General features: G+C 38.9%; 1 long non-coding RNA gene across 2 annotated transcripts; it reads right to left on the minus strand.

Annotated features, from left to right (window-relative positions):
* Positions 1-273: 273 nt before the first annotated feature.
* LOC311286799 lies at positions 274-2,613 on the minus strand. Of its 2 annotated transcripts, XR_014626647.1 has the most exons (7): positions 2,327-2,613; positions 2,177-2,237; positions 1,324-1,442; positions 902-1,199; positions 739-799; positions 479-572; positions 274-388 (listed from the first exon to the last, which is right to left on the minus strand). It is a non-coding gene; the product is annotated as an uncharacterized lncRNA (long non-coding RNA). The 2 variants fall into 2 exon arrangements; XR_014626648.1 differs by having other exon boundaries at positions 2,177-2,333.
* Positions 2,614-26,091: the final 23,478 nt, after the last annotated feature.

Consider the following 26,091-nt stretch of genomic DNA (forward strand, 5'->3'; position numbering starts at 1 on the left):
GCGTTGCCCTGTATTTAGGAGTCGCCTCTAATCTCGACTGCAGCGTAGCACAGAGCTCTGTGAGCTCCTGGCTGGTGGTTGAACTTCATCGGACATCAGATCTATGGTGGCGCACTTCCAAATACCCACGTCATCCTCACCTAGCACACCGTCTCGCTTCTAACAGCTGTAAAAACAACCAATACAGACAATCAGTACTGTGATGCACTGTGTATGGACACAAAACATCTATTAATGCACGTGAAAAATAGTCACATTGACTAAAAATCTTACCCTCTTCTCGCTCGACTCCGAGCTGAACTCTTCACAGCTTCGGCCTGCAATGCCAGATCTGGTTGTTTGTACCTGAAGCTCCTGCGTACTGTCTCGTAGTATGTCTTACAGGCAGCTGGAAAACAATTAAATGAGAGTGATATGAATAAAAACAACTCAAGTCACAGTAAAATGAAACAAGGAGAAAATAGTAAAAGTTACTTACAATGTCGTCATGATCAGCGTCATGAAAATCTGGACTTGCAGACATAGCTCTGAGTAAATGTGAGGTTACGCCCTCGTTATGAGGCGAGGTTACTCTATGGAAACAAAATGTATGATTAAGATCGTAAACTATAACGGATCTATTTTCTTATACAAGAGAATGAAAGCATATTCTTTGAATCTTACCTTTAAAATGTTTGTAAGTTTTTATGAAAGTAAAAAAATAAAAGAATGTAAGATTCTTTCTTTTTTTTTTTTTACCTTGATCCAGTTCGTAGCTCCCACAATTTGTCTCAGAGTTGTGAAGATGGCATACTGCTTCCTGTAAATTACAGGATTATTTACAATTATCAAACAAATAATAGCCATCAATCCCATGACCTCTTGCTTTATGATGAAATCATGAAAAACAGAATATTCTTACATTTCACAAGGCCTGACAAAATACAGCTGCAGGTAACTAGCGGCATTCTGTCTGAATTCGGTCCATTTTGCAGACGTCTGTGGTGCGTTGCCCTGTACTTTGGAGTCGACTCTAATCTCGACTGCAGCGTAGCACAGAGCTCGGTGAGCTCCTGGCTGCGACAGGACGGAGGTCGCACAATCCATCCAGACACCCCGCCAACGATGCCGTCTTCCTCATCAGACATCAGGTCTATGGTAGCACACTTCCTAAGGCCCACCTCATCCTCAGCTAGCACACTCTGTCTCGCTTCTAGCAGCTGTTAAAACCAATAAAGACAATCAGTACTGCGCAATGCACTGCGTATGGACAACACACATCTATTAATGCACCTGAAAAATAGTCACATTGACCAAAAACGAATCTAATCTAATAAATCTTACCGTCTTTCTTCTCGCTCGACTCCGAGCTGAATTCACCACAGCTTCCGCCTGCAATGCAAGATCTGGTTGTTTGTACCTGAAGCTCCTGCGCACTGTCGTGTAATATGTCTTAAAGGCAGCTGGAAAACAATTAATTGAGAGTGATATTAATAAGAACAACATAAGTCACAGTAAAATTAATAAGAACAACATAAGTCACAGTAAATTTAAACAAAGGAGAAAAAATGCAACCGGGTGAAATTGCAGAAATAGGCTACACACCGGAAGCAAACTATGCTTTTTGAAATTGGGGTTTTATTCTGACTGCTGTTTAAAATAAGTGACAGCGGTCAATGGAAGCACAATTAAACAGATAAAAGTCTGATTAAGAAAAAAGTTTGCCTTGTTCGAAGAGATTTCACAAGAAAAAAAATAGATTTCACTAGTTAAAAAAAAAGTTACAGTAAATTTGAAGATGACAATCAAATGTCACAAAAAGCTTAACCAGTGGATCAATGCCCAAATCCACAGAATACTTAACTCAATTCAAACTGAAATGCAGTGTAATACACTGCAACTGGTCAGATTTAAATTGATTTCTCCAAACCAAAATATGTTAGGCTACAATTAAATACGATAACACAAACTGGAATACGGCAGTGGCTGAGGTAACTTAGGCCTAAGTTACAAGAGAAATAAAAGCACTTTAACAAAGCCACAACCCACGTTTAATCATGCCATGCGGAACCAGAAATATGCATTTAACCATAAAGTTATACTGTATAATCACAGAATATAGATTCAACTCATTAACAGATTTATCAAATAAACATGCCATCAGTCATTTCCCCCATAAACCATAAAACGTACATACCCAATCCTTTACCGTCCGATCACCACGAGGTTCACTCGTCACACATGCGCTCCAAATAAATCTATAAACAAAAATGTACACATCAAATGTTCTTTTAACTTCGCTTCACAACTTATTTGTGCATATTAAAGATATTGGAGTAATATTTACCAAGAAAGAAGAACGTATAACATAGAGTCCGATCGATGCACGCACCGTCATGGAGCTCTCCTGAACAATGAAAAATGGCTGCCGTTCTCTGGTCGCGCGCACGCGTCCAGCACAAGTGAATAGTATCGCGAGAAGAGAGGGATTTCTTAAAGGGGCCACAAACATTTTTAATGCAAAATAGAAACGAGGTACATTTTATGTAAACAACTCTAATCGTAGTTGTAACTCTATATGTACAGTAGGCATAATTCTTGTCATTGCGTATGTGTATGCAGCATGAGTCAAATACAATCTTATGTTCATGTTGTATTATGCACAGTGGTTGGGCTCTAAGATATTGTGATGCTGTTTGCATGGAATGCACATTTTACCTTTGTGGCAAAGCCTGATTGAAATTAATTGTTGAAATAAATGGTTTTGTGTCTTTTTTACATAACATTGGCTATTGCTAATGACACATAGTAACTAATCTAGCTACTTTCATTAAATATATCAATTTAAGCTAAAATGTAAGAGGGTCATTCTATGAAAATGTCCATTTTTCTGTCCCTAGCCTTTACAGAAATATTACACTTAAAAAACACTTTAGGGTTACAATTTCTTTACATTTTAAAATAAAACAATATGTTATTTGAACAATTACACCCTCTTGAGCCATCAATGTGGCAATATTTGATTTTTATGAATTATATATAATTTCAAGCACCACAGAAGTGCTCGTCCCCACAGTCATGTACAGAGGGAAAATGCTTTATTTTGAGGTCAATAACAGATTTTTACACCATTTAAAATACAATAATGTATACATAACTATCAAATATATTATGTAAATGATATATATAAAAAAAATGCAGAATACATATTATAAAATTTATAATGAAAGTAGTGGTCCCCTGGAGTTGTGTCACTGGTGTTACCGTTAAACAAAAATCTCTTATTTTGAAATAAAAATCACACTGCTATAGCTTATGTTTGTATGCAGGCCTACGGAATTTATATTCACAATACTTAATAACTAATATTATTCTATTGCATTTATATTAGTTGTTTGAAGAGTTACAAAAAAGCGGTTGGTCTTAACACAAGTTTCAGCCGGCAAGTCGGTCGGACTAAAAGGGGGAAAAAATAAATAATTGGGTCGGTAGGCTACTAAATTGACAGGGTCGGTCGGGTTACGGCAAACAAGAATATTTTTAAGGATGGCCTTAGACTATTGTAACTCACTTTATTTTGGGCTATCTCAGGCCTCTCTCTCTCGTCTACAGCTAGTTCAAAACGCAGCGGCTAGACTTCTCACCGGGACACGCAAATATGAGTCGATCACCCCTATTTTATTCAAACTCCACTGGCTACCTGTCACATTCAGGATTGATTTGAAAATTGTACTATTTGTGTATAAAGCTCTTAACAAACCGGCCCCCCAATATCTGACCAATCTCCTCTGCCCGTACACTCCATCTCGTACTTTGAGATCCAGTGATCACTGTCTTCTCATCGTGCCCAGATCCAGACTTAAAAATCGAGGCGACTGCACTTTTGCGACTGCAGGCCCAAAACTTTGGAACAGTCTACCCCTCTATATCAGACTAGCTCCCTCAATTTCCATCTTCAAAACATCCTTGAAAACTTTTAATACCCCTTGACACAACTATTGTTTGTTTTTTTAATTGTCCTGTTTCTGCCCTGCATTTTATCCATTGCCCTGTACAGCACTTTGGTCAGCCTTGGCTGTTTTTAATTTTGCGTTATAAATAAATATTGTATTTTTTTTAGAATTAAGTTAATACCTTTGAGTCACCTGGGATAAAACTCCCCCTGCTACCCTCATTTGCATTTGTAAAGCTCACAGCAGTCTCATTTACATGTTAAAGCATTAGAGGGAGGGGGGTCACGGGGCAAGCAAGTCCCACGTCAATTTCCGACAATTTCCGACAGTTTGCAGTGTTGCCTGTAAATTGCCGTTTGCAGTCGTAAACCTGAACTTCCACGACAATCTACAGCGCCGGTAACTGTCGAAAATCCCACTTTTCATGCAGTGGTGGTCACTACAATGGACAGCTATTAAAAAAAAAAATCTTAAATTTGCACAGGTTTTGATGGCATAGTTGCACATCATCCTCTTCAGTGGACCCACCCTGGTGCATCATCCTATATATTGAAACCAACCCAGCCAGCACAGCCATGTGGGGCCCAAATGGGTTTGACCTGGGCTATCTAACTGGGGCCCAGCCAGTTTTGCCCCCAGTTTCCATGTAGGCCCCACATGGGTTTGCCCAGATGAAATGAACACTGCTTAGTGTGCACACTACAGGCTGTTTAATGTAACACTTAATCAGTGTTGGAGGTAATGAGATAATTAAGTGATTGAATAATGATTGTGCATTATTGATGAACACCTGCTGTTAACAAGCAGAATCACTGAAGGAAAGAGAAACACAAGAACTACTTCCAGCCACAACCTTGGATGAAATCAACTGAAGATAAAATACATCAAATCTCTCAAGATCTGATTAATCAACTCCACAAACAGCATTACCAGCTTCACTTATTAGTAACCAGACTGACTTTATTTCTGTCAGACGTCTTCAGAAATTCTTATTGAGAATTAACAGAGGTTTAGATGTTGATTATTTATTTGAAAGTAATAGTTTGGTTTGATGTTACCATTATGGCAAGATAGTAGCTAGTCTAAGGTCTGCTCAGTGTCTCTCTCTGGACTGATTTAATTTAAATGGATTTCATAGTATTTTACTCCTTTTAAGTTGTAGTTTTTTAAGTTGTACAAGTCATTTATATAGAAATTTCATCCTGAACTTTTAAGAAGATTGCGTGACTACCATGAGTTTAAAATGACACTATACCTCTGCTCTGAGCTAACCTTGCTAACCTGAGCCTGATCCAACTGATCCCATTAGCCCAGGCTAATCAGAGCTAGGCTAACGGGCTTGAGCCTGCTACATTCTCCTGGAGCTTGGGCTAACCAGCCTGAGCTTGCTACATCCTCTTGGAGCTTGGGCTAACCAGCCTGAGCCTGCTACATCCTCATTGGAACTTGGGCTAACCAGCCTGAGCCTGCTACATCCTAAATGGAACTTGGGCTAACCAGCCTGAGCCTGCTACATATTGTTACATACAGCCTACCGGGCTATGCAACAGAGAGGGGAGACCACGCGGATTATTTGATTTCAAAAATATATTTATTAAAGATAAAGAATGAGCAACGTAAAATAAATAAAGTCAGTGTAATTGTTAAACTTAAGAAACGAAAACGTATGCCATCAGGGTATGTGAAGTGTCATGCAAAAGGAAACAAAATCAACAAAACGGTGCAGGAGAGAAGGAGAAGCGGCGGCCTCTTTCAACCCGGTCTGGAGAGCTTTTAACACCCAGGATACTGGAAACAAGCACACGCGGTCCTGGAGCAATCACCCGCAACACGCCACACCTGTGCTCTGCTCACCTATTAGGGGAGACATAACGAACAGGCAAACCGCAGAGGAGGAGGAGCTAACAGGTCCAAGACCGTAACACCCCCTCCCTTAAGACAGAGGCCCCTAAAAAGGCCTCTGCAAAAACCCCCACACAGCAAAATAAACAATTTTTAATTTTAAAAATCATTTCTATATCTAAAAGTGAGCACTTAACTTTGATTCCGAGATGTAGATAAACTGCATACATGGACTGGACAGAAAAACTCTTTGGTCCACAGGCCCCCCCCCAACCCCTCCACCAGCTCCAATCGCCCCTCCCCATTACCAGAACTCCAGCAAATCCCGGTACCTGGAAAGCTACATTTAAGGAGACTAGGCAAAAGAAGAGAGTGCAGAAACAGGAAGAGAGAGAAAGATGGGACAAGACAAAACATTCACTCCAGCCCACCCGGAGCACGGGACAAAGCGTCAGCCATAACATTGTCCACGCCCCGAATGTGCCGTATCTCTAAATTGTATGGCTGTAAAAATAAAGCCCAGCGCATAAGGCGCTGACTAGGACTCTTTAAAGAGTGGAGAAATGTCAATGGATTATGATCTGAGTAAACAGTGATAGGAACAGCACCCCCAGCTAAATATACATCAAACTGCTGTAGACCCCAAACTAACGCCAATGTTTCCTTCTCAATAGTTGAATAATTCAACTGATGACAATTAAACTTTCTTGAGAAGTAACATGTTGGCCTGTCCACCCCCTGCTCATCACTCTGCAGGAGCACCGCACCAGCCCCCACATGGCTTGCATCAACCTGCATCTGGAAAGGCTGATCTAAACGGGGTGCCATCAAAACTGGAGCCGAAGTCAACAACAACTTGACATTATCAAAAGCAGTCTGAGAGGTCACCGTCCATTCGAATTTCACTTTAGCTTTTAACAGGTTAGTCAAAGGGGCTACCACCGTAGAAAAGTTGGAACAAAAACTACGGTAATACCCTACCATCCCCAAAAAGCGCCGCAACTCGGTTTTGGTGGTAGGAACAGGAAACTTATCAATAGCCACCACTTTAGCATGGACCGGCTTCACTTGCCCCTGCCCTACGATCTTCCCCAAATATGCAACTGTAGCCTGGGCAAACTCGCACTTGGCCAAATTTACAGTGAGACGAGCGTCAACAAGCCTAGTAAAGAGAGCCCGAATACGGTCCAGATGTTCAGACCACTCCTCGCTATACACAACCACATCATCAAGGTACACAGCACATCCGTGCAAACCAGAAACGACACGGTTCATAAGTCGTTGAAATGTGGCTGGAGCATTTCGTAAACCGAAACTCATAACAGAGTAAGAATATAGTCCAGATGGTGTTATAAAAGCTGAAACTTCCTGAGCTCGAGATGACAAAGGGACTTGGTAATAACCTTTCAGCAAATCAAACTTACTCACAAACCTTGCGGATCCTACACGATCAACACAATCTTCAACTCTTGGAAGTGGAAAAGAATCCGATTTTGTGATGTTATTCAATTTACGATAGTCGGTACAGAATCTATGTGTACCATCAGGTTTACTAACCAATATACAGGGTGAAGCCCAACTCGAATAGGAAGGCTTTGCCAACCCATTATCCAACAGGTACTTCACCTCTGCCTCTAGATGTCGCTGTTTGTCTTGTGACACCCGATAGAACCGCTGTCTTATTGGTTCTGCGTCACCAACATCAATATCATGCTCAATTAAATGAGTACATGACGGTGTATCTGAAAATAAAGAAGGAAAATCAGACAACAAAGATGACAGTTCTGATGCACGTTCCTCTGGCAAATGTCCAAAAAATGTATTCAACTCCGCCAATTTTTCAGAGTTCCTCAGACGAGGTTTCAACACACCATCATCAGGACCTACCATATCCTCACCACTACGTGCTGCCACCATGTAGGGAGTCTCAAAGGCCCTATTAGCCTCAACCGCTGCGGCTAAAGAAACTGGCATAACCAGGTCACTAGACTCTGCTGTCCCAGAGACCGAAGACCTGCTATAATAGGACTTCAACAGATTTATGTGACAGAGCTGAGTGGAACGCCTACGATTTGGTGTGGAGAGTAAATAATTCAAGTCTGACACCTGTCGAACAACCCTATAAGGACCTGTATATTTTGCAAGGAAAGGAGAGTTTGCTATCGGCAACAAGGCCAAAACCTGATCACCAGGACTGAAGACCCTTGGCTCAGCTCGACGGTCATACCAACTCTTCATTCTCTGTTGGGCTTTAGTCAGGTTGTCCGTCGCCATCTCACAGGCTAAAAGCAGCCTACGCCGAAAACCATTTACGTAGTCCAACAAATTGACAGGAGACTCAAGACTCTTCAGCTCCCCCTGTAAGACTGCTAAAGGCCCACGAACTCTATGGCCAAATACCAAATCATTAGGCGAGAAACCCGTACTCTCCTGGGTAACCTCTCGTGCTGCCAACATTAACCATGGGAGCCCTTCTTCCCAGTCTCTGTTAAGCTCAACACAATAACCTCTGAGAAGTGATTTCAGTGTCTGATGAAAACGCTCCAGAACCCCTTGGCTCTGGGCGTGATAAGCACTACTACGTTGATGTTTCACCCGCAACTGCTCGAGCACTTCTTTGAACATGCGTGACGTAAAGTTAGAGCCTCTGTCACTCTGTATAATATGAGGGATACCGAAAATAGAGATAAACTGTGAAAGGGCTTTCACCACAGATCTAGTTGTTATTGTACGCAAAGCATAGGCAGCAGGATATCGGGTAGACTGACACATCACCGTCAGCAGGTAAACACACCCTGACTTAGATGGAGGCAATGGTCCCACACAATCAATTAACAGATGTTCAAATGGTTTTCCTACAGCTGGAATAGGGTAGAGTGGAGCTGGCTTTAACACCTGATTAGGCTTCCCTGTTAACTGGCATACATGACACGTCTTAATGAAGGATGCCACATCCTTCTTTAGGCGAGGCCAATAGAAGTACTGCATAAGACGGTCATAGGTTTTTCTTACCCCCAAGTGCCCAGCTACCTCCCCATGAGCTGTCTGTAGAACCAAATCTCTAAACTTAACTGGTACTATCACCTGAAACACTGGATCCTCAACCCCTTCGTCAGTGTGAGAAGACCACTTCCGAATCAACAACCCATCCTGAACAAAATATCCCCTCACTGCATTGCGCAACTCCTCAGGTGGTAACACCCCAACGAACAGATCTTTTAATGTCACATCCTCCTTTTGAGCTGCAACAAAATCACTATGAGAGAGAGAAGAAGGTAAATTAGGCACAATAACAGACTTAAACTCTCTAGTCTGAGAAACATCTTCATTAGAGGCACGGCTCATAGCCCGTGTCACAGCACAAGCTGTAAAGACAGACAAATTCTGACCACGAACGTCACTGTCATCTGCAATAGAGGGAACATTCTTAACAATTACAGGGGGCGGTATATCACGCCAGACACGCTCTCCAGCCAGATTGTTACCCAAAAGAAGATGGACGCCCTCTATTGGTAAGGAAGGGCGGACTGCTATCTTTACTTCCCCCTGTACTAAATCAGACCGCAGATTAACTCTGTGCAAAGGAACAGAAACAACCTGCAACCCAATCCCCCGGACTAAAACATTGTTCCCAGTACTCGAGTCAGCAGAAAAAGGCAAAACAGACTCCAGGATAAAAGATTCCGATGCCCCTGTATCCCTAAGTATTTTAACTGGCACCTGGATGGAACTACCCACCAGTGAAACAAGACCATCAGTAACGAAAGGAAAGTAACCACTTCCACCCGCTATAACTGAATCAGCCCTACCATTTCTCTCACTAACTTCAACAGAACTCAGGCCCAATGGCTGAGGTGAAATCACAACGCCTTCAGTTTTAACCTCAGTCTCACCCACCAAAACTTTAGCAGGTATTGACTCAGATACAGCAAGTGTGACCCCCCTAACAACCTCAGTACCCCTTCTCTGACTTTTCCCCTTTAAAACAGGACAGTCTTTCTTCCAATGCCCCTTTTCCAAGCAGTATCGACACACATCAGCATCATTCTTAGCCTGACTAGCAGGTGTAAACGCAGAAAACCTAGAATCTCTGCGAAAACTCACAGCACCTCTGTGTGACTGACTAGAGTGTGAATCTATTCTACTCTGAGTAGGTGACTCAAATGAACCCAACGAAGACCCCAAAACTCTATTGAAACGTCCAAAACGTTGTTCCTGATAACCCTTACCTGTATTGTTTTCTTTAAAACTATACTTATGTGTCAAAGCAAAATCATCAGCCATGACTGCGGCTTCTGCGGCGGTTTTCATCTTATGCTCAAATACATAGGTAGCAACACGCTCAGGAAGAATATTTCTGAACTGTTCTAAAACAATCAGATTAGACAAATCTTCAAAAGTAGTGACTCCCACCGCAGAGCACCAACGATTAAAGTGGCTGTACAATTCCCTCGCTACCTCTGTATACGTCTGTTTATCTCCCTTTCTCCAGCTGCGAAACCGCAAACGATAAGCTTCAGGAACTAATTCATAAATTTTAAGCACTGCCTCTTTTACTTTGACATATTTTTTTCTATCTGGCACAGGCAACGCAATAAACGCTTCTTGTGCTCTACCTACAAGAACACTTTGGAGTAACAACGTTCTTTCCGAGTCAGACCAGCCACGGTCATCAGCCACACTCTCAAATAAAGAAAAGAATATATCTGGATCTCTCTCATTGAATTTCGGCAGCAACCTAACCATGTTAGATATATCAGGGGACCGCACAGACCCCCTAGGAGAAGTACCCTCATCCCCATCAACTGGAAGCCTACCTTCAGCGCTCAGTCTCAGCCGTTCTAAAGCCACCTCACGTTCACTTTTTATTCTTTCCATCTCTAATTGACGCTCTGCCTCACGTTGAGCTGCTCTCTCTTGACGTTCTGCCTCTCTCTCTTTCTGCTCTGCCTCACGTTGAGCTTCTCTTTCTTTCTGCTCTGCCTCACGTTGAGCTTCTCTTTCTCTCTGTTGCATTTCTATCAACGCCTTTTGTTGCTCAAACGTAAGTGACATTTTAGAAAACTCTGTCGAAAAAGGTGTCGACGTTGCTTCTCCGAACTCTAACTCCTCCATAATTAAAGATGCAGGTGACGAAAGAATATTCCTAACGACCAATTCCGCCTGAACTGACACTCTGATCTGAGTTAATTTCGCTGTTCTGGGTAAACCCAGGTCAAAGTTATAATGTTCACAAACTTGACGCAACTGATCCTTTGTCAAATTATTTAGAACCTCCACAGATGGAGCTAAAAAAAAATCCTCCAAACTAGCCATAAAATTTTAACTAATCCTACAGCATACAATTCTTACAGATTCTAAAGAAAAACAAGCTCACCTTTTCAAATGTAAGCGTGGCCACAACACTGCGCATCAAGACGAGACAAAACGGAGCTGCCCTATAAAAAGGAAGAAAGGAAAAAAACCAGCGATCCTCTTCATGCATCTCCCAAGGACAGAGATCTTTAATACACAATATCAGCGGTGCCTTAACTCCCCCGACAAAATGTCGTTAAAGCAGGCATCCACGACGGTGCCCTCTGCCCAGGATAGCACAAAAATAACAAACTAAAATAACAAACAAAAATAAAAAAAAACTTGACGGGCACTCGCAACACTCCGATAATTTTATCGAATACTTTATCAATAGACTCAATATTGAACGCGCAGTGCAGACCCACACTTACCAAACAATAGCTCACCGCAAATTCTTCAACCTGGCTTACATACGCCACTTTGAAACAGCTCAGGCACAAATTTAACAAAATATTCTCCTCCTCTCCGCACCAATAACGAAAAATAATTAAATAACTTAATACGCAATTAATTTTCAAACTAATCCACATGCGTCTTCCCAATGATTCAAAACAAAAACGTTCAACTCAATGAACTAACAAAAAGCGCTTTCCAAATCAAACGAATGAAAACGGTCCTAAAATATATTAAACCTCTAACGACTAGGCTATTCAAAACCTAGTTATAAGCATCAAAAAATATATATTTACCGATGTTATTCCAAATCCTTATTTTGACGAACCCCCTCAGTCTGTTTATCGTTTCAGATCCCGAACGTTCAAATCCCTTAACGAGCCACCAATCTGTTACATACAGCCTACCGGGCTATGCAACAGAGAGGGGAGACCACGCGGATTATTTGATTTCAAAAATATATTTATTAAAGATAAAGAATGAGCAACGTAAAATAAATAAAGTCAGTGTAATTGTTAAACTTAAGAAACGAAAACGTATGCCATCAGGGTATGTGAAGTGTCATGCAAAAGGAAACAAAATCAACAAAACGGTGCAGGAGAGAAGGAGAAGCGGCGGCCTCTTTCAACCCGGTCTGGAGAGCTTTTAACACCCAGGATACTGGAAACAAGCACACGCGGTCCTGGAGCAATCACCCGCAACACGCCACACCTGTGCTCTGCTCACCTATTAGGGGAGACATAACGAACAGGCAAACCGCAGAGGAGGAGGAGCTAACAGGTCCAAGACCGTAACAATATTCCTGGAGCTAGGCGAGCGGGCCTGGCCTGCTTCATTCTCCTGGAGCTTGGGCAAACCAGCCTGAGTCTCATCCATCATCCTGGAGGCTAGGCTAACGGGCCTGGCCTGCTACATTCTCCTGGAGCTTGGGTTAGCAAGCCTAAGCCTGCAACATCATTTTGGAAGCTGGGCTATACCGTATTTTCCGCACTATAAGGCGCACCGGATTATAAGGCGCACCTTCAATGAATGGCCTATTTTAGAACTGTTTTCATATATAGGGCGCACCGGATTATAAGGCGCATATAGAATAGAAGATACTGCAGTCAAATGTTTGACTGGGTTTGCGTTATGCAGTGGTCACCAACCTTTTCAAGCCTAAGATCACATCCAAAGTCCAAATGTAAACCAAGATACCTTGTTTATACTCGACGCGTCCGCATGAGCGCGAAGTTAATAAAAAAAATAATATCCGTCTGCTCAGGCAGATTCGGCTTAACAGCGCGCGCGCCTCTGAATCCGAAGATGCATGACTTTGAGCCGAATCTGCCCGAGCAGACGGATATTAGTACACTGTAAAAAAAATCCTAATTTTACAGAAAATAACTGTGATTTTTTTACGATCATTTTCTTTCATTTTAAATTGTACTCAAAACACTGTAAAATTACAAATAATATCTGTAAAATAAAAATTCAGCTGTTATTTTAGGTATTGTGACATTAATGACAAATTACAGTAATTCACACTTTTTATACAGAAAATATATTGTATTTTTCATACAGTATTTTTTCTGTTTTCTTAAATTACATAAAAATGTATGTAAAATTACAAATATAATCTGTAATTTAACAGAAAGAAAACAGTTAAATGATAAAATGGTCAAATGACTGTCAGCTCCCCAAAAAACTGTAAACCATCCTAAATTAAATAAACTGAAAAACACTGTTATTTTACAGGTATTTCCTGAATAATCACGATCAAAAACCTTCATTGTAAAAAAAATCGTAAAAAAAGGGTCAAATGACTGGCAGCTGCGGCTGCCAAACAAAAACCCTAAAATTAAAGTAAAATATGGTAATTTAAATAAATTGTAAAAAACTTTAAAATAAATTTGATGTCACCATGATTGAGATCAGTGTCTGCTTTAGTTGGGCTCATGACTTCAATATTTTACTTGCTTTTTTCTTTGGCTGTTTTAACTGTGTATTTGATGCACATTTGTTATAGCAATAAAAGCTGGAGAAAATTTCAGATGATTTTGGTCATTCTTTGTTGATGTCATCATATGATGGCTTGATTCTCTGATATGACAGTCAAAAATATGAATATATTAGCTTAGATTACATGTAGATGGGATTTAGCTTTATACAAAGTCTATAATGTCATAATTTCTCACATGCATATATTTTTTTACTATCGTAATAATTCAGGAAATAGCTGTAAAAGTACAGTGTTTTTCTGTAAAACATTTAAGGAAAATTTCTGTAAAAGTTTTTTGCACTTCTAAAATAGGATATTTTACTTTATTTTTACGGTTTTTGTTTGACAGCCGCAGCTGACAGCTTTAAAATAAATTTGATATCACCATGATTGAGATCAGTGTCTGCTTTAGTTGGGCTCATGACCCGTGAGTTTTTAACTTAAGTTTTCTTTGGCTGCTTTAACTGTGTATTTAATACACATTTGTTATAGCAATAAATGCAGGAGAAATATCAGATGATCTTGATCATTCATATGTTACAATCACGATGATGATCTGATTCACTGATATGACAGCCAAATCTCTGAATATATTAGTTTAGATTACATAATCTGTAGATGGAATTTAGCTTTCTACAAAGTCTATAATGTCATAATTTCTCACATGATCCTTGGCAACAATATTGTAATAATCTGAAATTTAAAAAGATATATATTATATGGAAAAAGTTTTGAGCTGGTTAATTTTTTTTTTTTGTAGTATAGACATCAAGAATCAACATATGAATCTCAACAATGGTGACAACCAACAAAGCCTTTTTGTGACTTTATAGTAATTCAGATTTTTTTTCGTTGTCACCATTGTTGTGATTCATACGCTGATTATTGATGTCTGAGTGAGTCTATATAATCCTGTCAAAACATTTTCTGTATAATGACTTCATAAAATCTGAGTATCACAGCACTGCAGGATCTTATATAGCAGTTTTATCATGCAAAAATTAACTACTATTTTAATTACTTAATCAGATTTACACTTCAGGTGGTATCAATGAAGCAGGACACTACATGATGACTATTGTCACTAAAAAGAGACCAACATCATCTGATCTGAGTTTCTCTTGGATTCCTACCATAACATGTATCAAAGACACACAGTTAAAGCAGCCAGAGAAAAACTTAAGTAAAACACTAAAAGGTCAAGAGCCCAACTAAAACAAACACTGATCTCCATCATGGTGACATCAAACTTTATTCTTTTCAATAAAACTTCAACTTCTAAACCTCTGTTAATTCTCAATAAGAATGTTAGTATGAAAGAAATAAAGTCTGGATTGTAATAAGTGAAGATGCTGAGATCCTGATAGTGTTTAATGTTCTGTTGGGGTTTAAAGTGTTTCTGTATGGTGTGTTTCGTGTGTCACCATTGTGTTGAAGAGTAGAGCCTGAGCTTCAGTCCAGGATGAGCAGAGAAACACTGATGAAATGCTGCATGTTGCTTTATTTAACAGACAGTAACTGTGTTGTTGCTGATGTAGTGACGTATAGTCACAGCAAATCATGCATATAATTAACTGCATGTTTTTCAGTAAAAAATCAGACAAAATGTGAATTAACTGTGTTTTAACTGTGTATTTCTGTTAAAAAAAGATTAATGAAGATTTCTGTAAAAGTATTTTGCACTTATTTAAATTAGGATATTTTACATTAATTTTACGGTTTTTGTATGGCAGCCATTGCTGACAGTCATTTGACTGTTTTTTTATGGGATTTTTTTACAATGAAGGTGTTTGATCGTAATAATTCAGGAAATAGCTGTAAAATAACACTGTTTTTCCGTAAAACATTTAAGGAAAATTTCTGTAAAAGTTTTTTGCACTTAATTTAAATTAGGATATTTTACTTTATTTTTACGGTTTTTGTTTGGCAGCCGTAGCTGACAGTCAATGACCGTTTTTTTACGATTTTATTTTTTACAGTGTAGTACATCTCATCACACCGGCACCCAGTTTGCGCGTCTAAATCAGTTGTATGGTCTGGTGTTCAGTCTAAAACAAAACAGTTGCGTCAAGTATAAATGCCTCGTCTGTTTGGGGAGTTGCGCGCGCAGTCAGCGGAGGCTCGCGCTCCGGTGTCAGGCGAAAGTATAAACAAGGTTTAAGTCAGCGGTTGTTTAACAGACGTTAACATAAGGCGCCAGATCCATATATAAGGCGCTCCGGATTATAAGGCGCACTGTCGTTTTTTGAAAAAAATAAAGGCTTTTAAGTGCGCCTTATAGTGCGGAAAATACGGTACTCTACAAGCTAAACTGGTACTGTTATTAGTCAACTTTACTATTAGTAAATTAATGACGATGGCATTTTTTTAAATTTTCTTATCCCTGTTGGTCACTTGGAACTTGAAACCGGGCACTGATCCTAGGGTGAGTTGTTTTAATAATATGGTGGGCATACAGGAAACCTACTATAGTGGCACAAAACCCAGTACTGATATACACCAGGAACCATTACATTTTTGTTGGAACCTGGACTTCTGGATGGATCTGTATTGGGATTTGCCTAAACTGCAGAATTTTTTTGCATTGTATAATTTGTCTTTCTCAATTAATGACAGGCATTGCCTGGTTTCAGCATATGATAGACTGGCTTCAAAATATACTGTGAAATGCAGATTGATTATTACTCTACTCCTACTTCTATCTGGAAATGTGCAGCCCAACCCTGGCCCCTGTTTGCAATGTGTCCAGACCCCTGCTGAATTTAAATCAATGCCTGGACTTAAATTTGTTCATCTTAATGTTCGCAGTTTACTACCCAAAATGGACATGGTTAGAATTTGGATTGAATCTACAGATGCAGGCATAGCGATAATTTCGGAAACTATAAACATTAATAACATGTACCACATGTGCACATGTATAACAATAACACATAAAAATGTGTCTTAAAAGACTACGACAGAGTTGATGTCTTAAATTGCTTTAATGGGCATTTTGTATCAGTTGGTTCTCTGTCCGAGTCAACAGGAGTACTCGCTGTTACTCCATGCACAGACCCCCCAGTGTTTTCTGGAGAGCCTTTTAATTTTGTTTCTTTTACTGTGCAGCAGGTGCATGGAGCTCTTAAAGCGTTAGATCACAGAAAAGCTCCTGGACCAGATTTAATAGAGCCTTACTTTTTGAAAAAGGCAGCTGATTTTGTTGCAGAGTCCCTTACAATTATTTTTAATCTGTCAATTCAAAACAATGAAATACCATCAGTTTGGAAGTCAGCTTTTGTTACTCCCTTGTTTAAAGGAGGTGATCCAGCAGTTTTAACTAACTACCGGCCTATATCTAATTTGTGTGTTTTGTCAAAAATTTTAGAATCCCTTGTTTCAGACCAAATAAAAGAGTTTTTATACTCAAATGAACTTCTTTCTAAACTGCAATCAGGCTTCAGGAAAAAGCACAGTACCATCACTGCTGTTACAAAAGTAACTGTCATAGAGGTGGTTCATTCTTATAAGTACCTTGGTATCTGGCTTGATGATGCTCTCACTTTTAAGCCCCATATAGACAACCTCGTGAAGAAACTCAAACTTAAACTTTCCTTTTTCTTTCGAAATAAATTTTGTTTTTCTTTTAAAGCAAAAAAGCAGCTAGTCACTGCAACATTTGTATCTGTTTTAGATTATGGAGACATGGTGTATAGGACCGCTTCAGCACAATGTCTGCATAAGATTGACACTGTTTATCATGCGTCTCTGAGATTTATTACGAACTGTAAAAACTTGACCCATCATTGTGAATTATATTCCAGAGTGGGATGGCCATCGTTGTCCAACAGGAGATCAGGGCACTGGCATATTTTTATCTATAAGGCCATGCTTGGTCTGTTGCCATCCTACATCTGTAGTTTAATCACATGGAGAAGTGTTGGTTCTTATTCATTGCGATCAAATGATCACTTGCTGCTCTTTGTTCCATTTGCCCGTACAGAACTGGGAAAAAAGGGCTTTTGTTTACTCCGCTCCTTCTGCATGGAACTTTTTGCAAAAAGACCTGAAATTATCTGAACTTATTTCCTTAAATGCTTTTAAGTCCAGATTGAGAGAACCTGAAATGACCTCTTTTAATTGCAAATGTTTTTAATTATTTGTATTGTATAACTTTTATAAATGTAATTGACTGTGTTTTCTGCTGCCTCTTGGCCAGGACTCCCTTGAAAAAGAGGTTTTTAACCTCAATGGGACTTTCCTGGTTAAATAAAGGTAAATAAATAAATATGGCGATCCGTGTGTGCTTTAGTCGGGCTCTTGCTGGGCTATGCTGATTCTTGATGTCTGTGTGTGAGTAAGATTTGGAGGAGCCCAAAATAAGTAAATGGTGTTTTAAAAATCATTTGATGTTCTGATTAAACTGTGCTGGATCTCTTGCTGCAGAATCACAACAATAAAACAAAGTGAATACCATACTACCTGTACAAACCTCACACATAATATCAGTGAGTTAAGCCACTACATGATGATGATTATATTCTTATCATCAATCAGCTTTAAGCATCTGATTACATTTTCTCTTGCTGTTCTCACCATAACAAACAGACACAGCTGCCAGAGAAAAACTAATGTTAAAAAGTCAAGAGCCCGACTTAATCACACACGGATCGCCATAATGGTAACATCAAACCAAACTATTACTTTCAAATAAATAATCAACATCTTAAACTCTGTTAATTCTCAATAAGAATTTCTGAAGACGTCTGACAGAAATAAAGTCAGTCTGTTTACTAATAAGTGAAGCTGGTAATGCTGTTTGTGGAGTTGTTTAATCAGATCTTGAGAGATTTGATGTATTTTATCTTCAGTTGATTTCATCCAAGGTTGTGGCTGGAAGTAGTTCTTGTGTTTCTCTTTCCTTCAGTGATTCTGCTTGTTAACAGCAGGTGTTCGTCAATAATACACTATCATTATTCAATCACTTAATTATCTCATTACCTCCAACACTGATTAAGTGTTACATTAAACAGCCTGTAGTGTGCACACTAAGCAGTGTTCATTTCATCTGGGCAAACATGGAAACTGGGGTCAAAACTGGCTGGGCCCCAGTTAGATAGCCCAGGTCAAACCCATTTGGGCCCCACATGGCTGTGCTGGCTGGGAAGTGGCAAGCCGTTGTGTTTTTTCCCCCTCCAAACCAAGATGGCCAATGGTCAGTCAGAAATGCCAAGTTGCTCCGGAATATCCACCCATTCCTTCTATCCTAGGAGAATTGTAGGTAAAAAAAATATATTGCAGCATCAAGCAATATCTAATGAGTCCTATCACAGTTGGGTCATTATAAGTAAACGTGCCATTTTGTGTCCCTTAGAAAAACAAAAAGCTCTGAAAATCTTAAGCATAAAACAAATAAAATATTTTATAATTTAGTTTCCATAATATGTCTAATAATATAAGAATAAATTAATTTGTTTATTTTGTTTTTAAAGGATTTTAATCACATTTTTGTGCAAAGCATCTTGCAGAAATGCTGAAAATGGCCTGTCCCTCAGTATGATTTTTCTACTTCTACTTGCATCATCTGCCTTTCATGAAGTTGATGGTAGAAGACAAGTGTTCTCTTCTTTTAATTAATTTTCTTTAAGTTTCCACGAGCCGACCCTCCCCGAACGACCGACTGACGCGGACGGGGTCGAGGGGCGCCGACACCCTCGGGGGCCCGACAGGAGGCCCCCGAAGTCCGAGACCCCCAGATGCAGTTCGGCCTTCATCCTCAGTGTGGCGCCACATGCGCCCCGTCCCACTAACCCACTATTTGTCCGATTGCCCACCAAAGTGGCCAAATGTCCCATTGAAATCACTCGCATATACATATATACACAACTAAAGCGTGCATCCACGTTTTATTTTGTATGTATGCGCGAGTATTTTATGGATGTGTATGCGCGCATCGAGTTTATATATATGTGCGAGTGTTTATAGGTGTATATGCATGGAAGTTTATATGTATGTGCGAGTGTTTATAGGTGTATATGCATGGAAGTTTATATGTATATGCGAGTATTTATAGGTGTATGCGTGTGTCAAGTTTATATGTATATGCAAGTTATTCACAAGTGTATATGCATTCATTACTAAAATAATATGTATTGGTATGGATTTCATATTAGTGTGCACGTGTATTTCATATGTATTTTGAACATCCAATAGTATACATATATATGCGTGTAATTTGTGTATATGCACGTGTGTTATGTATGTATTGATAAGCGAAGTTTGATTTAAATCCTACGTGGCGCCTCATAGTAATGCAGCACTTTTAAAAGTAACTTTCTCCAACACTGACTATAACCTGTAGTTTGTCATTTTGTCATGTTTGATACCGTTAGATAAATTAGGTCTGTGTGATGTGAAACTTACACTGAAAAAAAAAAAAAAAACCTAACAACAGTAAAGTAGAATTCATTTGAAGGAAAAAGTATTAAAGGAATAGGAAAATGTATGCAACATAATTTATAGATATATATTTTCATTACAGCTTATCCCTCTGTTGACCCCTGCTACAACTACACTGTGCTGGACGATCCATGGAGAGCCAACAGCAGTCAGACACCAAACTCCTACAAGTGTGACACGTCTGTCTCCTGGAGCGGCTGGTATCGTCTCTTCATTCAGAGTCAGAATGCAAAGGTCTCAGACACGTGTGTTGCTCAGTACAGCTGTGGCACTAATATCCCACTGTGGATACGTGGTGGACACCCAACAGTAACAGATGGAGTCGTCACTCGAGATGTCTGCGGTCGATCTGGCAGTAACTGCTGCTATTATGGGTCTTCTTCCATTAAAGTCAAAGCCTGTCCAGGCAATTATTATGTCTATGAGCTAGTTAGAACAACGTCTATATGCTCAGCATACTGTACAGGTAATTATATCTACACAAGACCTTTTTACTGTCTGTTTTTTGATTAATTTATAGTCTTTTTTTTTTTTTTTCAGCTGTTAATAACATTAGCAGCACCGATACAACAGTCACACCAGAGACAACCTCAGCTGGTAATGTCAAGTCAAGTCATCTTTATTTATATAACGCTTTTAGTTTTTACAATAAATATTGTTTCAAAGCAGCTTTACAGTGATGACAGGAAATAATGCAACTAAGTTTGTTTCTAGAAGAAAATAACGTGTCATAGTCCATCTTAAGTAAGTTCAGTGATGGTTAATTTTTGTTGTAGAAAAGTTATTAATTTAGTTCATTTATATACAGTGAGGAAAATAAGTATTTGAACACCCTGCTATTTTGCAAATTCTCCCACTTAGAAATCATGGAGGGGTCTGAAATTGTCATCGTAGGTGCTGTGAGAGACATAATCAAAAAAAAAAAAATCCAGAAATCACAATGTATGATTTTTTAACTATTTATTTGTATGATACAGCTGCAAATATTAAGTACAGTAGCCTTTGTTTGCAATTACAGAGGTCAAACGCTTCCTGTAGTTTTTCACCAGGTTTGCACACACTGCAGGAGGGATTTTGGCCCACTCCTCCACACAGATCTTCTCTAGATCAGTTAAGTTTCTGGGCTGTTGCAGAGAAACACGGAGTTTGAGCTCCCTCCAAAGATTCTCTATTGGGTTTAGGTCTGGAGACTGGCTAGGCCACGCCAGAACCTTGATATGCTTCTTACAGAGCCACTCCAAGGTTATCCTGGCTGTGTGCTTCGGGTCATTGTCATGTTGGAAGACCCAGCCACGACCCATCTTCAATGCTCTAACTGAGGGAAGGAGGTTGTTCCCCAAAATCTCACAATACATGGCCCCGGTCATCCTCTCCTTAATACAGTGCAGTCGCCCTGCCCCATGTGCAGAAAAACACCCCCAAAGCATGATGCTACCACCCCCATGCTTCACAGTAGGGATGGTGTTCTTGGGATGGTACTCATCATTCTTCTTCCTCCAAACACGTTTCGTGGAATTATGACCAAAAAGTTCCATTTTGGTCTCATCTGACCACATGACTTTCTCCCATGACTCCTCTGGATCATCCAAATGGTCATTGGCAAACTTAAGACGGGCCTTGACATGTGCTGGTTTAAGCAGGGGAACCTTCCGTGCCATGCATGATTTCAAACCATGACGTCTTAGTGTATTACCAACAGTAACCTTGGAAACGGTGGTCCCAGCTCTTTTCAGGTCATTGACCAGCTCCTCCCGTGTAGTTCTGGGCTGATTTCTCACCTTTCTTAGGATCATTGAGACCCCACGAGGTGAGATCTTGCATGGAGCCCCAGTCCGAGGGAGATTGACAGTCATGTTTCGCTTCTTCCATTTTCTAATGATTGCTCCAACAGTAGACCTTTTTTCACCAAGCTGCTTGGCAATTTCCCCGTAGCCCTTTCCAGCCTTGTGGAGGTGTACAATTTTGTCTCTAGTGTCTTTGGACAGCTCTTTGGTCTTGGCCATGTTAGTAGTTGGATTCTTACTGATTGTATGGGGGGACAGGTGTCTTTATGCAGCTAACAACCTCAAACAGGTGCATCTAATTTAGGATAATAAATGGAGAGGAGGTGGACATTTTAAAGGCAGACTAACAGGTCTTTGAGGGTCAGAATTCTAGCTGATAGACAGGTGTTCAAATACTTATTTGCAGCTGTATCATACAAATAAATAGTTAAAAAATCATATATTGTGATTTCTGGATTTTTTTTTTAGATTATGTCTCTCACAGTGGACATGCACCTACGATGACAATTTCAGACCCCTCCATGATTCCCAAGTGGGAGAACTTGCAAAATAGCAGGGTGTTCAAATACTTATTTTCCTCACTGTATATAGCCGCTCTAGAGAAATGTGTGATGTCATCGTCCAGCTCAATTCAGTTCTCATATAATGGTGTCAATGCAGGCAAATGAATGATATTGTTGAATATGAAATGTCTTCAGAGGTGGGAAATCCAGGGGCCAAAGAGTAAAGGTCCTGCCATATGTTTATTCCACTCATAAATTCAGTCAGCTGATTTCTCTAATTAGTTCTCTCTCCTGCTGAATTAGCAAATCCAGGTGATTGGAACAAAATACTGAGGAGGACTTTTACTTTCTGAACCTGGACTTTACACCTATGGCCACATGTCAGCCAAGAGCAAAGAAATAAATCAGAACTGGACCTTATCGTAGCCAAAAAATCTGTGTATATTAAATATGGAGTCATTTCAGCCAAAGTCTTTCATGAAATCAACTTAAGAGAAAAGAAGACATTAAATCTGTGAAGATCTCAGCAGAGGAGGATTAAACAACTCCACAAACATCATTACCAGCTTCACTTATTACTAACCAGACTGACTTTATTTCTGTCAGACGTCTACAATTATTTTTTTTTTATTTTTTTTTTGAGAATTAACAGAGGTTTAACTCTAATGTGTTTCATTTGAAGTCACCATAACAGTGATTAGTGTTTCCATTAGTTGGGCTCTTAACTCTTATTATATTTATTGTCTGCTTTGGCTACTATGACAGTGTGTTTGTCAAACACATTTTCAGCAGCAAAGAAAGCTAAAGTGAAATGAGATCAGGTGATGATGGTTACTTGTTGATGGTTTTATAATCATCATGAAATAGACTGATTCACTGAGGTAATTTAATCTAACAATTATCTTGTCATATTAATCATTTTTTCACAACACAAACCCTGTGTTACTGCAGCATAAGATCAAGCAATATTATAACAAGTTAGAAGCCACACAGCCTGAAATCAACTGCAAATAAAAGACAATAAATTTCTCAAGATCTCAGCAGAAGGTCTTTTTTTACAATTAACAGATGTTTAGATGTTGATGTTGATGTTGAAAATGTTTGGTTACCATTATGGTGATCAGTGTTTTCTTTAGTTGGACCGTTTGACTCTTAGCTTTTATGTGAGTGTGTGATCGTTGCAATAGTGTGTTCTGAAACACACAATTTATTGCAAAGAAAGCCATAAACAAAGATAATGATTCAGATACACATTTAGACATCAAGAATCAGCATATGAATCTCAACAATGGTGACATGCTGCATGCTGCAATGCATGTTGGGAGCCACCATAGTATAAACCCAGCATGCTTTGTCATGCATGTCACCGTTGTTGAGATTCGTATGCTGATTATTGACGTCTGTGTGTCTAAAAAAGAAAATTCCTACTATGTATTTAACAATCAAAATTCTGAACGTTTGATCTGTTAAAAGCAATAACCACTTTTGTTGTTGTGGTGGAAAATTAGCAAACTACTCTATTTCTAATTATGCTGAAAACTGCTTCACCTGATTTTCTTTGTTTCTGGCTTTCTTTGCAACAAATGATGTTCCGGTACACACTGCTGCAAAAATCAGAAATACACATAAATGCGAAGAGTCAACTGTCCAGCTAAAGCAAACACTGATCACAACAATGGTGACCAAACATTTTAAAACATTTTATTTGCAGTTGATTTCAGGCTGTGTGGCTTTAAGTCAGTTGTAATTGTTGTGTTTCCTTTTCTGAGAGTGCAAGCATGATGTTGAACCAACATCACATTGTAACATTGACTCAACGCCATCACCATTGATTTATGGATGACATTTTCAAAAAAATTCAATATTAATTGCTGGAGCAAAAGAGATGTTGATTCAATGCAGTTAACATTGACACATTGACATTATTTTGATGGTTGCTATCTATCTGGGACCCTAATCAAACACACCTGAACCAGCTAATCAATGTCTTCAGGATTACTAGAAAGCTACAGACAGGAGAGTTTATCAGGGTTATTGAAATTTATTGAAATTTATTGAAAATATTTCTGGGACAGGATTTACAATCCTCTATTCCAAACTCTAAAAAAAAGAAAAGAAAAACACAACATATATATATATATATATATATATATATATATATATATATATATATATATATATATATATATATATATATATATATATATATACATATATATATATATATATATGAAATTCACATTTGAACATTTTATAAAAACACATTAATTTCATAATTAAATTTTTTCTAACAATCCTAACTAAATTACATAAATTTATTACATTAGTTAATAACAAGCTTTATAATTATACATAACATCTTTTGACAGGCAAAATGCATCCAACCTATTCTTAAAAGAATGAATAGAAGGGGAACACACAACTTCTGGAAGCTCATTCCATGATTTTACCGCACAAAATGTAAAACAATTCTTTCTCTTTTCAGACAGACATGTTGGGTAGAGTTTAAAGAATTCCCTTGTGTCTCGTACCTATTGTTCCAGAACTGAAAGATAGGTTCAACTGTTACATCGTATATTCCCTGTACAAGTTTATATACCTAAATCATATCTCCTCTATATCTCCTAAATTTGAGGTTTGGTAAACTTAATTTCCTCAATCTATCTTCATACGGCATATTTTTCATTCCTGGAATTAATTTAGTAGCTCTTCTCTGGACTCTTTCAATTTTTTCTATATATTTTAATTTATATGGACACCAGACCGAGCTTGCGTATTCAAGATGTGATCTTACCAGGGATTTATACAATGGTAAAAATATATCCTTACCTAGATTTTGAAAAGTTCTCCTTATTACTGCAATCATAGATTTAATTAAATCATAGATAGCTTTTAATAGATTTAATTCAATCATAGATAGCTTTTTTTAAACTTTTTCAGAAATATGCATGTGGAATTCAAGTGAACCATCCAACACAACACCTACGTCCCTCTCCTCACGTACAGGATTAATCACTATATCCCCAACTACATAATTAGCAGAGGTGGGTAATCCAGGGGCCAAAGAGTAAAAGTTGTGCCATATGTTTATTCCACCCATAAACTCAGTCAGCTGATTTCACTAATCAGTTCTATCTCCTGCTGAATTAGCAAATCCAGGTGATTGGAACAAAATACAGAGGAGGACTTTTACTTTCTGAGCCTGGACTTTACACCTCTGCATAGCAATGCCACATGTCAGCCAAGAGCAAATAAATAAACCAGAACTGGACCTTATCGTAGGCAAAAAATCTGTGTATATTAAATATGGAGTAATTTCAGCCACAGACTCAGATGAAATCACCTGAAGAGAAAAGAAGACATTAAATCTGTGAAGATCTCAGCAGAGGAGGATTAAACAACTCCACAAACAGCATTACCAGCTTCACTTATAACTAACCAGACTGACTTTATTTCTGGCAGACGTCTACAGAAGGTTTATTGAGAATTAACAGAGGTTTAACTCTAATGTGTTTCATTTGAAGTCACCATAACATTGATTAGTGTTTCCATTAGTTGGGCTCTTAACTCTTATTATATATTTTGTCTTTTTCAGCCGCTGTGACAGTGTGTTTGTCAAACACATTTGCAGCAGCAAATAAAGCTAAAGTGAAATGAGATCAGGTGATGATGGTTACCTGTTGATGGTTTTATAATCATCATGAAAGAGACTGATTCACTGAGACATTTTAATCTAACAATTATGTTGTCACATTAATATTTTTTTCACAACACAAAACCCTGTTACTGCAGCATGAGATCCAGCAATATTATAACAATCAGTTAGAAGACTTTAACAAACATGAGCACGCAAAAGTCAGTTT

This window comes from Rutilus rutilus (genome assembly GCF_951802725.1).
Source record: "Rutilus rutilus genome assembly, chromosome: 2".
NCBI lineage: Eukaryota > Metazoa > Chordata > Actinopteri > Cypriniformes > Leuciscidae > Rutilus > Rutilus rutilus.